Raw genomic sequence first — 13834 nt, 5'->3', positions numbered from 1 at the left:
ACGTCAAGCGTGCCTTTGCATACATTAGTCCTATCACACCAAATAAACGCATGGCCTGAAAAATTATCTGTGCTCCGGCACAGTAGAAAAATAATATTATGTAGGCTATACACTCTTGGTGACAATGCCAGAACTGAAAGCTGTTGAACTGAAACCACAAGTTTTTTTATATCACAAACCACAAGTTGCATAATTTGTGTCCTGTGTTATCATATAGGGCAGACTGGTATATATGTTTGTTTTGAACAGTGGAGAAAGAAATAGACAAAAAAAAAATCAGCAACAACAACAACCAGGATTGCAAGAGTTAAAAACTCTCTGTGGTCCTCTATATAGATCTTCGAACGGAAGTCGGATGTAAGTGATGTATGCTAGCGGTCATGTTGCATAACTTACAAAAAAAAGAATGTCTTTCACTATTTGCAGTGGACTATGAAATTTCTCTTGTTAGAGATCGAACATGGTTGTGCGTGCAAGTCGTTTGCTTGCAACAGAATCACCTAGGCCTATCTAGTCATCTGAATTATGTTTATCAGGGCGCCTCCGCAGTCTGCAGGTTAGCGTTTCAGTGCAGCACAATGACCCAGGAGCGTCTCGACAATGTGGTCGCTGTGAGTTCAAGTCCAGCTCATGTTTGCTACTTCGCCAGCCGTAGGTCGGAAGGTCTGGATGGTCGTCGGTTGTCCAAGGGCTATGCCTGTTCTCCTCCCACCGTAATGCTGGTCGCCATCGTATAAGTGAAACGTTCTTGAGTACGGCGTAAAACTCCAATCCAAAATATATAAATAAATGAATATTTGTTGGATTAGAAATTGTGAATTTATTCATATCTTCATGCTGAAATTGCCATGCATTTTATCCTAGTTTCTCTACATGTGTAATAATGAGAAAAAATTCATAATCAAAAAGGTTAAGAATTTGGACTAATATGCACAATACGTACAACTTCTATAGGGAAAAAAATGACCTCCTTTGACCTTTAATCCTGCCTGAACACCATGAATGTTTTTCTCAGTGTGTGTTTTACATCATGTGGAGGGTTCTTTTTAAGGTGTATATGTACATCTTGTTTAGATAAATTGTGCAACTATGGATATTCACAACCGCGCCACAAGAGACGTGCATGATAGAAAATTTCTCTATCAACTTCGTCTTGGGTGCTCACCACCGCGCCATAAGAGATGTGCATGATAGCAAACATCTGTACAAACCTCGTCTTGGGTGTTCACCACCGCGCCATAAGAGACGTGCACGATAGCAAATGTCTGTATCAGCCTCGTCTTGAGTGTTCACCACCGCGCCATAAGAGACGTGCATGACAGAAAATGTCTCTGTCAACTTCGTCTTGGGTGCTCACCACCGCGCCATAAGAGATGTGCATGATAGCAAACATCTGTACAAACCTCGTCTTGGGTGTTCACCACCGCGCCATAAGAGACGAGCACGATAGCAAATCTCTGTGTCAACCTCGTCTTGAGTGTTCATTACCGCGCCATAAGAGACGTGCATGATAGAAAATGTCTCTATCAACTTCGTCTTGGGTGCTCACCACCGCGCCATTAGAGATGTGCATGATAGCAAACATCTGTACCAAACTCGTCTTGGGTGCTCACCACCGCGCCATAAGAGATGTGCATGATAGCAAACATCTGTACAAACCTCGTCTTGGGTGTTCACCACCGCGCCATAAGAGACGTGCACGATAGCAAATGTCTGTATCAACCTCGTCTTGAGTGTTCATCACCTCGCCATAAGAGGCGTGCATGATAGAAAATGTCTCTATCAACTTCGTCTTGGGTGCTCACCACCGCGCCATAAGAGATGTGCATGATAGCAAACATCTGTATCAACCTTGTCTTGAGTGTTCACCACCGCGCCATAAGAGACGTGCACGATAGCAAATGTCTGTATCAGTCTGGTCTTGAGTGTTCACCACCGCGCCATAAGAGATATGCACGATAGCAAACTCTGTATCAACCTCTTCTTGGGTGTTTGACCGCCGCGCCATAAGAGACATGCATGATAGCAAACATCTGTATCAACCTCGTCTTGGGTGTTCACCACCGCGCAATAAGACACGTGCATGATAGCAAATGTCTGTATAAACCTCGTCTGGGGCGTTCACCACCACGCCATATTAGTCGTGCATGATGTGTATATCAACCTCGCCTTGGGTGTTAACCACTGTGCCATAAGAGACGTGTATGATAGCAAATGTTTCTATCAACCTCGCCTTGGGTGTGCACCACCGCGCCATAAGAGACGTACATGATAGCAAATGTCTCTATCAACTTCGTCTTGGGTGTTCACAACTGCGCCACGAGAGATGTCTCGCTTTGTAAATTTGGACCTGGTCATTCCACTTCTTTCATGAAAAAAAATCAAAAAACACAAAACCCAAAAAGGTTTTTAAAAAATGAAAAGCACTCCGAAGAGAATATGCAACAGGACACGGGTAAAGGGGATTCACTCACTTTTGCTGTGTTCATTGCCCTGTGCAGGGCCTGTGATTCCCTTAGATCTTTTGAGATTAACCTTAGGTTAATTGTTCGTACTTTCGGGTTTGTGGCTTGTTTTAATTTCTCCGTTAACGTGTATAGTTGGCGAAAATGGCAAACACGAGTGGTCACGATAAGCTTCCGTATATTACCCTACCTCACGTTACTGCTTTGTAATGTATATACAGTCTCGAAACAATTACTAAAAAAAAACCCCACTTTTTGCCCCTTACCTATGTCATGTCAGTTAGCATGAAAACCTTCATAACATAAAAGCAGCCGCCCCGTGAACCAACAGTAGGCCCTTTATGAAAGTCGTTCAGCTTCTGTGTACTTTCACCGTCTTTTATGTTCAGTAGGTTGGTGATCGTACATCCACTGATATGCGGTAATTGGCAACGATAAATATAAAAGGTCATCGTTCTCCAGAGTCAATTTAAGCCGTTACGTCATCTAACTTTAATCTGATCATACTGATACAGAAGATCAGAAACACGCATAATTTGCTGGGCTTAAAATTAATAAGGGGCCTCCGTGGTTCAGTTGGTTAGCGCGCTAGCGCAGCATAATGACCCAGAAGCCTCTCACCAATGCGGTCGATGTGAGTTCGTCCAGCTCATGCTTGCTTCCTCTCCGGTCGTAAATGGGAAGGTCTGTTAGCAACCTGCGGATGGTCGTGGGTTCCCTGGGGCTCTGCCCGGTTTCCATCCACCATAATGCTGGCCGCCGTCGTATAAGTGAAATATTCTTGAGTACAGGGTAAAACACCAATCAAATAAATAAATAAATAAAATTAATAATAGGATAAGAACATGTCTGAATTTTTCATACATGCATACGTGCAATATGAACGAATGTATACAAACAATGAGTACGATTTATTACTTTATTTATTTATTTATTGAAAGTTTACTACGAGGAGACCCTGGGCTTTCACAAGGTAGGCCTACATCTACCTGGCGAACCTCTTGACACAAAGCAGCGCCAGATCTGGTGGAATCTGAATTCGAACACATAACTGATCACTGGTCAGGGGTCGACGGACGACGGCGAGACCAACATTGTCCTTCAATGACTCTGCTTCAGTCCATGTACAGTGACTGTTGTTGAGGAATAGCTAGATACATCATATTTAGAAACCAGCGCCGTTGTCTAACTGGTGAACTTCGACTGAAGCAGACGAAAGCTATATGCGTGACCGAAACCTATCTACCCTTTACTTAGAAGAGTTCAACTTGGCAACCCATGACACCTTCCAGTCTTGGCAATATGAAATGACGGGTTAGATGGTGCTTGCATGTCTGCCATTTACTCCCATACAGTGGAAAGTACGAATGCAAACTCCCCGCTTTAAGTTATGACAACTTTGTCAGATGCCTGGCGAGGGCCAATGCTGTACTTTGGACACTTCCATTTCATCCATCTACCCATAAACCTGACCGGCGTTATTTGCGTGAAAACGTCTTCCGCACGAGGTTAAAGCCCAGGCCGGTCAAACAATCATTTTCATCCGCTGATAAACATTTATGCATCTATATTTTTGCCAGCACGTTGAGTTTTCATTGACAAAATTACGATCTCGGAAGAAGCAGGTGTTGCTGTTTTATTGTTCTTCTTCTTCTTATCGTGCATACCTAAAATAACAATATAACAGAACAAGGGAAGTAACTCTGTAAACCAAAATCACATTTTGGAGAACAGAAGAGACCCCAATCAAACTGCGACTTCTAAGCCACATCAAGTGGCACTGGCGATGTGTTTAATGCCCAAACCTGGCCTTGACAGTCATCGAAAATGGTTGCTAAAAATTACCGACACATTCTTACTGAAAATTTCCTGCCTATATGTAACTGGTCAAGAATTAAACACAACTTTAAAGTTCGCGAAATAGTTTTAAGCTGCAATATGTTGCATTTCAGTAACAGAAGAGATAAAGAAGTAACAACAGTTCAGTAATTCAAAGTGAACTGGTATGGATAAAAGCATTATGAAGTAACCAATACAGTAGATTAATGGAATTTCTAGATAATCCCCGATCTCGTTGCTAGTGATGGAGCCTCTATCTGGTCACATTAAAATTTCGACGGAATCATGTGGCCATTTGTATAATCCTACATTTAAGTCAGAAAACATGTTTTCCAGAAATGTGGTGTATTTATAATTCTATCTGTGCGTCATGAAGTTGATGCGGTCGCCGTATAAAATGAGAATCGTAGTGTATGGCGTTAAACAACAATCAAACAAATAAATAATTTGATTGGTGTGCTACGCCGTACTCAAGGATATTTCACCTATACGACGGCGACCAGCATTATGGTGGGAGGAAACCGGGCAAAGCCCGGGGGAAGCCCATGACCATCCGCAGGTTGCTACCAGACCTTCCCACTTACGACCGGAGAGGAAGCCAGCATGAGCTGGACATGAACTCACCGCGACCGCACTAACCGACTCAACCACGAAGGCCCCAACATATAAATAAATCTGTCTCTTTAATCAGCTTCACACATCTGTTACATGCATTGTGTTACCATGGAATGAGTGGAATAAATGTAGAGTAGAATGAGTATCTTTATATCATTGTTTCCAACGGCAGTCCTTGTGCAGTGGTCTCGTCGGTTCTCTTGCGGCACCGTCTGTGGCTTTACGTCAGGACATTTGAATCCCCACAGGCCTGACTGACAGCATTTAAGTGAAGCCTTCTTAAGTAAGGCGTAATACAATAATAATAATAATAAAATGCTTAAAGGTTACTATCGTGACTGCTTCATCTACTCGCATGTACATTAAAACAACACAATGTAGACTGCAGTAGAAAGTATTATAAAGGGAGACTACTCACAGGTGACAAGTTTTCAAACTTGAGCCAGTGTATACCGGCACTTAAAGGCTCCCTAGGGCGTATTTTGTGAATTTCTAAAATTCCACTCAGTGTTTCCCCGCTGTGTTGTGTTGACCTGTGATATTTTGTTTGTGTCACAAGATTTACTAGGCCACATCACATAACTTATTGACGACGATCAGCGGGAAAATCCTCCCAGTGCACTATGCTGCGTATATCGTAAGCGTATTTCGTTGTCGACTCGTCCCTACAAGCAAAATAATCAGCCTGGTCTATCCACGCCTTTGGGCCCATTGAAAAAAATATATACATAAAACTTTATTGATTCTGTGTTGTCTTTGGTTTAATGGTTTTTGGTTTGTCTGTGTGATAATGACTCACAAAGTTTATTTCCTGAGCTCGTAACCCAAGCCACGTCGTACAGATGTGTCAATTTCTGTTGTGAAAGGATAACGAACTGCCATGAAATACCCAAATAATTTATTCGTTTTTTAAAAAGCCAGGAGTTTAGCCGACATGTTGAAACCAAATTGTTAATTTTTAAATTTGTATAGTTTGGAAGACAAAGCGAGACTCGAGGTACGCGTTAGCAGAAAGAAAGGCCTAATATTGATAAATGTTATGTGAAATAGTCTTAATGCGCTAGGTTATAGAAATTTGTATTCGCATTTGATGTTTCATTTGGCCTTTATGGTCTTCATTAAGAAATATCTTATATCAACCAACTATGTAGATTGGAGTATTGACAACCACAGTGTAAAACGAGCGACAAAACGCTTAGTGGACCTAAACAATGGTGACGATATATTAGACCAAAATAAGAAATAAAGACATGTTGGAATGTTGTGCCACTTTCAGTTCTAAGTGGTCATTTCTGTGAAAGAGTCAGCAGTTCTGTTCAACTGGCCCTCTAAGCCCTTGTCCATCCGTCTGCAAAAATAATTATCCCAATGCGGATCCCTTAACTTGTTGGTTTATGTCTCAGTGTACATTACGTTTCAAATCTTCTGTTTACAAAGATTATCTCTCGGTATTACTCCCTTAATCCACTCCACCGAAGCACGTTCTGCCACGTGTGTACGTACATGTAGGCCTACCTCTTGACTGGGCCACAAGATTGCTCTACTGGGAACGTCTGCATGCTTCATTCTATGAAAGGTTCCTTTTCATTAAACCAAAAAATAAGAGCAAATTATAGTAAGTTACAGATAGATACATGTATATCTCTACATGTGGCATATACGAACAGTATCACATACAAATAGGTTCAGTGTGGCATTACATTTAACAGTTGAAGCGTTTATATTAATCCGGCCCTTGAATGTTTTAAGTATAGTACTTGACAATGTTTCAGTCTTATGATGACGAGGTGTTATTAGGTATGTTTGAGTTTTAACTATTAATTTCGTTCTGCCTGCCATTCAGCCGGGTGTTCAAATGCGGGTACTGTTTATATGCTGTTTCGTTTTTTGTTTTCACGCTGGGCCTTGCGTTTCTATTATATAAGGACTTTGCTCTACCACCTGTCAAGCTTTACTGATGATTGACACAAATTTAACAACTTAAATGCCCAGCACTGAGAGGTCACAACAAGGAAACATGACTGGTTGAGCCGGTGTCAGTATAATGCGATTGGGTGGTATGTCATGCCTGGTGTCATCGGCATGATATTCATGTGGTGGCAGCACTTTGGCGGCATTGACTCGCCCTGCCAAAAGGAGACACAGTATATGTACACACACCTAATGACTCATATGACTGGAAAATTGTTAAGTACGACGTTAAACCCCAAGCATACATTCCACACACACATACATATAAACACCCATACATATAAACACCCATACATACATACATACATACATACATACATACATGGACATCTTATACCCTATTGTACCCTGCTGAGTATTATTACCATACATTGCTAAAAAGTATAAGCGTGTTTTATATGACGACAAGGTACGTACTAAGGTGGACAAGGTAAGTGTTAAGGTGGACAAGGTACGTGTTAAGGTGGACAAGGTACGTGCTGAGGTGAACTAGGTACGTGTTAAGGTGGACAAGGTACGTGTTAAGGTGGACAAGGTGCGTGCTGAGGTGAACAAGGTACGTGTTAAGGTGGACAAGGTACGTGTTAAGGTGGACAAGGTACGTGCTGAGGTGAACAAGGTACGTGTTAAGGTGGACAAGGTACGTGTTAAGGTGGAAAAGGTACGTGTTAAGGTGGACAAGGTACGTTCTAGGGTGGACAAGATACGTGTTAAGGTGGAAAAGGTACGTGTTAAGGTGGACAAGGTACGTTCTAGGGTGGACAAGGTACGTGTTAAGGTGGACAAGGTACGTGTTAAGGTGGACTATAACATACAATTACTACAACATCTATGGGTCCATTAAAATGTAAATCTGTTTTAAAATTTTGGTGCATCACATCTGTTAGGAAAAATACGAAGTTCAAACACAAATCAATTCATTAGACATGCATTACATAGTCAGTTAAAGTATCATGCACATATACGATGTGGTCTTAAACACACAACATGCAAAAAATAGTTTCAAATTTGCTTTCCACCATAAAGAAAAAGCAAAAATAGATATGAAGACAATATTTACAAATAAGTTTTTAGGACCTTTCATATGAAATTTTCTTCATTTTTTATTGTTTTCTCCTATTTTAAATCAGGATATGCTCAGATAAGTGTGGTGTTAGAGTTGGCCTGACCATGCAGTGTGTGGCCATTTTTTCCAAATACAAATATAACTGACCCACTGACGAGAATCAACAAAACGAGATACTCAAACTTTGTACCCTAGCAGTTTCGCCACAAGCTAGACATTTTGTGTATCTAACGCCGTGCACTTGACACACAGAATTCCATGGAGTCTACACATGTCGGTCCCTTTCTTTGGAAACGCAGCAAGTAACAAAGCGGGTATTGTCGAGAGCTGAGTTGACACCCGGGTCTCCCCAGGGCACTCAAAATCTGTGTACGCGGTCATGACTTTAACGCGATCTAACTCACCCAAGGTCAAATATAAGAACCGTTAGCATGTAGATGGAGTAGCGAGGCCGCGTCCCGCAAGCACGTGGCATTAACATTCATAAGTTGTGAAAGGAAAATGTCTTGGGTTTTCTGGTGCTTTTGCAGTGCAGGTGAGTTTTGAATCCGTCTACAAGATTCTTTGGGCTTGTATACGTTACCACAAGTAATATGATGGACGTCTAAAGGTACGCAGCGTTAAGTACAAGTATATGGTCAGGAAAACATCAAATGACGTAAGACAAAACACTCATTCATAAAGCCTGGATCTCCATGCATGCTCGAACTGAGGAAGGATACGAAGAAGAGTTCAACTTGGTTCACCTTATATGTATACTCTACTTAAAACTAATCTGACAAAAGCCTATTTCTTCATTCAAATAATATAGACATACAGGCCTTCACACTCTCCCCAAAAAGACGGAAGGCCAATGGTGACATCGCGGAATGACTCTTTGTTGCTTTCTTATGATCACTGATATTCTGGCTTTCTCATCGTTTAAGTGACTGTAACAGCATATTGAATTAAGTATCCTGCTTTGAAACTGACGTATTGCAGCCGATTAATAATGTGAAAATTACCTGAAATGCGTTTTTTTCTTGCACCCTACGTTTACATGTACGTCTTGTGCATACAACATGTTACATTTCCTGCTCCCAAAAGCAATTAGTTAGTGCGATGACTCGGATGAATGGAGCGATGTTATGTGATACTATATATGCAAGTAAAAGCAGTATAGGCCAAATAGGTTGAAAATCAACACACTGCACGTTCCAGTTCAATTAATTTTCTGTTTCACTTGTTTTGTTCATGTGTACAATAGTCGTAAGTTAAAGTACGTTGTTTCCGCCTTTTCACAACAATGCAACCGCCCTTATAACTTGTCACTACCATACAAGTGAAACACCGTGGAATACGGCGTGTATGTCAGTAACATGGCAGGTATTGGTTTGTTACCGGTCCAGTATCCTCCATTCAAAAAACAACACGGCCGTCGTATATGTGGAAAATTCGATATTAAACATCAATATAGAAATAAATGGCATAAAACGTACAACAGTATTTCACCGTCAGTGTTTATTTATGTGTCACTTATACAACGGCTGCCAGCATTATTCTGGGAGGAACCCATGGCCATTCGCAGGTTCCTACCACGGCAGTACAGCAGCTCTTTGGTCAGACTGCTGTCACATTTATTTGGAACGTTATGCAGAGGGCATTATGTGGAATGATCAAACCAAACATGACAACCCACCCTGTCACAATAAATATTATAGGACTCCAGGCATGACACCGCACCCTGTTACAATTTACACCAGACATTGCACCCAACCAGTCACAATATATAGGGCTACTGCATGACACCAGATGTAATATCCGCACCCAGCCATAATATATTGGGCTACTACATGACACCAGATGTAAAATCCCACCCAGCCACAATATATGGGACTACTGCATGACACCAGATGTAATATGCCGCCCAGGCACAGTATATAGGGCTACTGCATGACACCAGATGTAATAACCGCACCCAGCCACAATATATAGGGCTACTGCATGACACCAGATGCAATATCCGCACCCAGCCACAATATATAGGGCCACTGCATGACATCAGATGTAATATCCCACCCAGTCACAATGTATAAGGCTACTGCATGACACCAGATGTAATAACCGCACCCAGCCACAATATATAGGGCTACTGCATGACACCAGATGTAATAACCGCACCCAGCCACAATATATAGGGCTACTGCATGACACCAGATGTAATATCCCACCCAACCACGGTATATAGGGCTACTGCATGACACCCGATGTAATATCACACCCAGCCACAGTATGTAGGACAGTATGACATCAGACAGAGCATCAAAACTAGGCACAATAAATAGGACTCCAAGAAGACCATTATAACTTGTTGCTATTTTTTGCTGTTTCAAAAAGCCCCTACTCGAGGACTGAATCCAGGTCTTCTGCTTTCTAAAAGCTGTAATGTTCAGCGCTGGAAAAGCGCTGAAGTCATAAAACAGTTTTTCAGTTATTATTGTCTAATGCCAGAGACTTCCAAAAAACTGTATCTAAATATTTTAAGGCTCCAGCCATATTATCTCTTAAATCTCCACACGAACGAGGAATTAACATTATTTATTGTCAGAAAAGTTTATTGTCACCGGATACAAATTCACACTTTATAATTGCTTTCAATCATGTATATTGCTTGATATCAAAGCAATTAACCCTATTGACCAATTAACCATGTATATATATATATATATATATATATATATATATATATATATATATATATATATATATATATATATATATATATATATATATATATATATATATATATATATATATATATATATATATATATATATATATATATATATATATATATATATATACACGTAAAACAACAAGACGGCTCAGAACCGCGGGTCACGTCAAATATCTCATATTACCCATACCCTAATGCGTACTAACAGAAACACAACGGAGAGTGTCTGCAACATGATACCGTGTTGTATCGCTTAACTAACATCATTAATTATCAAGACGAGGTCAGATGCACATAGTAACCAAAGGAGGATGAAATAACTCCAGTAAACACCCATTTATATTTATTTTTTATTTCATTGGTGTTTTACGCCGTACTCAAGAATATTTCACTTTTACGACGGCGGCCAGCATTATGGTGGGTGGAAACCGGGCACAGCCCGGGGGAAATCCACGACCATCCACAGGTTGCTGACAGACCTTCCCACGTACGGCCGGCACCCATTTATAATAAGTGTACTGTACGTGGAAGTATAGACCCATCGTCAATAAGGTCTTCCTGTTCGACCCTGCTACGATATCGTGCAATACTTTAAACACCTCTTACACGTATATCTGTGTGTATCTGGGTATGCAATTAATTTATTTATTTACCTGCTTTGAGTTTTTCGCCGTACACAAGAATATTTTACTTATACGACGCTGGGGTTTGTGATTAACGAGAAAAATTAGGATGTATAAGTTATTCGCCAGCAGACAATGTGTTAGTGCACGCGATGCGAAATGCGAAAACCACATAAAAATGAAGTGAGCATGGTGTAGGATCACTGAAATACTTCATTATTTTTACAGATTTTTTTATCAACTGAATTAAATGCAGTCGAATTTTCGATCTTATATTAAAGATAATTTCATTTTTATATTTTCTTTACCGTTGTTCATGGTCTCCTCTCACATTATGGCTTGCTTAACCGCACCGGCATTATGATAGTACTGCGTCTTGACGCAGATAATAACTGGATTACAGCACACAAAAACGTTGCTTTAATAGGGTCTTCTAAAGAAATCCCTTATTTATTCTTTTTATAACAAGTGGGCGTCTGAAGGCCACAGACGCACCGACATGACATAATTGATCAACTATCGCGGTCAAACGTTCACAAACACCATTAACAGGAAGAAAAGGGAGTACTTTTTATTCAGGATATTTCTGCGTGTCGTACTACGTGCTTTCATTCGGACAAAGAAAAAAATGCTGGCTGTGAGAGAAAAAAAATAATCTGTTCTCAGCAACACACATCTACGCACGTACACAGTGAGTTAGTTTTCAGATTTATCGTTAATAAGGTCAAATAGTTTTTTTGAAACCTCAAACTTAAATCTGAATTGCAAACAAACAAATCAAAAATATAATAAAATCGACCTCGAAGAAGGTCAACAATTATACTGAGATTATGTTAAGGCTTAGCGGCTTCAGTATATCAATATTCTGATTCGGATTCACGGAGTGAATTTCTAGGCTCCTGTTTATATATATCTGCGTTTGGAATTTCATGCATATATCCAACATAGCATTCAAATTCCCGACAACAAAATCGAAGTTTGTTGCTTTTACAACCAGTCACCTTTGCAAGTCTGTGGATATTGAACTGGCATGAACTTTGCGTAGTTGTTAAAAGGGTGTCTTTTTCCTGCGTCCGTGCTAATATCGCTCGCCTGTATCTGGCAACGGCTTCTGACTTAATCTATACATGTTTAATTATGTGATAATTCCAGTGAATTAAGTCGAAGGCAGCGTGTCAGACTGATCTAGGTCGGAGGAAACAACTGGGGGGACTGCGTGGAGTATATATCAACAGATTTTATCTCCATCCATTGTTTTCGAGGAAGTAAATGTCGTTGTAAAAAAATAGTCAGTTATAGTTTGCAATGAGATAAAGGTATATAGTGAGACTTACAATCAGCATACTGGTTCGTGAAAGCACGGAAATCCATCAGCATATTTGATTTCCTATTAGCTGAAGTGAATGGGTGCATCCAGGGAAATATAGCTACATACGTAAACCTAAGGGTTTAATTACCCTCAAATATCTTCAACGGATTTTCCGATGACAATATACACCGCAGAATCACTATGATTATAACATCGCATGTTGTCAACTACAAGTATATCTAGACATGCAGATCAATATATAAATACATGAACATTATTGGGTGGATACGTAATCAGGGCGGTTTCCTGAAACACAAGAAAGTGGGTGCAGTTTTATTAACAAAATGCTGCACTCTTTACCCAACTGTAATTATATGCTATATTAATATATATGGCATGATCCTCCCACCATAATGCTGGCCGCCGTCGTATAAGTGAAATATTGTTGAATAAATCAATCAACCAATCAATCAGTCAATAAAGACAGAAACAAAAACAAAAACAGCTGTCATTTCCTTATAAGCCAGATGCTTTTTAGAAAATATAAGCACGTGCACTTCTGAGAAGATCAAAGACAGCCAAGATCAAAGGCAAATACACAATGATTTACCGGAAAGACTGTTTCCAGGGTTTGTTTTGTTTGGGTATATAAAACTAAGCTTATTTCGGTCATGCCATGACATTGTCTCCTTAACTGTAGCAAGCCGATATCAACATATAATAGTGCTGCCTCACTGGAATCCTATACCATAGCAGACACCAGACATGCAACCATCCTGCTACATCACACCCCGTCAGTCAGCATATTTATTGCCTGAATTCAGTGGCACGTCTTTCACATCGGTTATCCCCGTACAACGTTGCTTGGCCCTCAGGGTAAGAGGGATGGACCAAGTATTGGTTGTACCCAGTCAGTCTGTTGTATCTGGGTGGGTGTCGTATCTGACTTTTTTGGCACAACGTTCCAATGAGGCAGAACTATAAGTCAGCAATACGTCCGATCTGCTAATAGGTCACACCGTCGTGATGTGGTCGAAATATGTTGAAAGCAATAAGTGCCTCCCAATGAAGTATTGCCGATTTAAATAGTTTTAGGTGCGACACGACTTCATGGTCTAAAAAGTCTAAAATATAAAGTGTTTTAGCAAAATAAACCGTTATCAGTAATCACTGATTGCGGTCATTAAGCGGGTACGGCCAAGTTACGGTCTTCATATTCTTGCTATGAAT

This window comes from Liolophura sinensis, chromosome 8, assembly GCF_032854445.1.
Source record: "Liolophura sinensis isolate JHLJ2023 chromosome 8, CUHK_Ljap_v2, whole genome shotgun sequence".
Taxonomy (NCBI): Eukaryota; Metazoa; Mollusca; class Polyplacophora; order Chitonida; family Chitonidae; genus Liolophura; species Liolophura sinensis.
This window is presented reverse-complemented; position numbering follows the sequence as displayed.